Here is a 1,499-nt window from a genome sequence, read left to right as displayed (position 1 = left end):
ATGGATGGATACAGGATGGATGGATGGATGGATACAGGATGGATGGATGGGATGGCTGAATAGGCGAATACGACATGGACGAATACAGGGTAAATGGGTGAGTCATGTGCAAAGCACCGGGAGTTTCCACTTTATAAAATCGTCCAAACAAAGACTTTCACACAGAGTAGAAATGACTTCGCCGAGTAGTTAATTTTGTCCACTCACCCTGCCTGTTTGTTGGTCCCCCAAAAATCGCGAAGTGTATCAAAGTGAAAAATTAGGGGAATGCATGTGGTAACATTTATGTTAATGCCGGTGAGGGCTACCCTCCTTCTATTATCCCATCAAAAACAGACAGGGTTGTTGTTTCGACTTATCTGAGTAAATGTTAATGGTACTGACCTTGAAACGCTGAAACTGTCCAAGTCGTGCATTCGCAGTAACTCCTCAAGTGAACAACAAAAAGCCAAGCCACACTTGATTTGAAAATTTTTCTGAAGAATCAGCAGCCTCAGTCAGAGGCGGTATAAAAGGATCTCAACGCTGTTTGGCTGTGCCTCTTTCCTTTGGGGATGACATGGTGGTAGGCCGCACCCAAAACATTTAACGCATAGATAAGACTATTGCTAAGGAGGATTGAGTCCACCTGACTCGTCATGGAAGGAAGGGAACCGCTTTGGGTTGCTGAATATGCAGTGACATGCAGAAAATCGTTTTGTACCAGGGCCAGTAACGAAGGGGAAATTGCATTGGACGGATCAAAGTTGTGCGTAAGGCATACCTGCAACTCGGGTCTTCTCTGAAGTCCCGCCAGTAAGGAAAAACTGAAGCGCTACTGGCACGATCTGAATGTCATAGCTGCCAGGTGGGTATGAAAACTTGCGGAGACGAAAGAGCTCCGGCAGTCCATCCCTCCCCACTACACCTCTCCCTGTTGCAACCAGGAAGAGTGTTGAGCGAACACCTTTGCTTTGCTTTTATATTGATATTCTTGAAAACTACCATCACTGGTGAAAGTCACTGTTTGCTGACCTTCACCTCCCAATTGACCCTCCTCCATGCAGTTGGCCGGAACTCAGCAATGTTCAAACGCTACCCAACTCAAATGCGAATTTACCAGAGATGGTGAAGTCATCTATTTGAGATAAAAATATTCTTTAAGAGGAATTGCATTATTTTGGTTCTTAAACCAAAAGAGGCTGTCAATTTGTCTAATCAACTTTCAACTTTTTAGGACTTTGTCAAGGGCAAAGACGCACACTCGCCTTCACTTCCCTTCCTTCCCTTTCTGCATCCATGGTGGAATTACTCCACTGGGCTAAAGCATCTTGCCTCGTATATATGCCACCCCCTTCCCTCCTTCCTCTTCCCCGCCCCACCCCTCCTCACAGTCTGCCACGCAACGTATTTCACTTGACTCAATTCAAACATCACCCAGTCATTGCACCCTGCTTCCATTCACCGTCGTAAAGCCAACAGGGCTCTTGCACAATCCTCTGCCACCATAGCCACTCTCC

Source organism: Echinococcus granulosus (genome assembly GCF_000524195.1).
Source record: "Echinococcus granulosus chromosome Unknown EG_S00067, whole genome shotgun sequence".
NCBI classification, from domain to species: Eukaryota; Metazoa; Platyhelminthes; class Cestoda; order Cyclophyllidea; family Taeniidae; genus Echinococcus; species Echinococcus granulosus.
The sequence above is the reverse complement of the archived record's forward strand: the minus strand, read 5'-3'. Positions refer to the sequence as shown.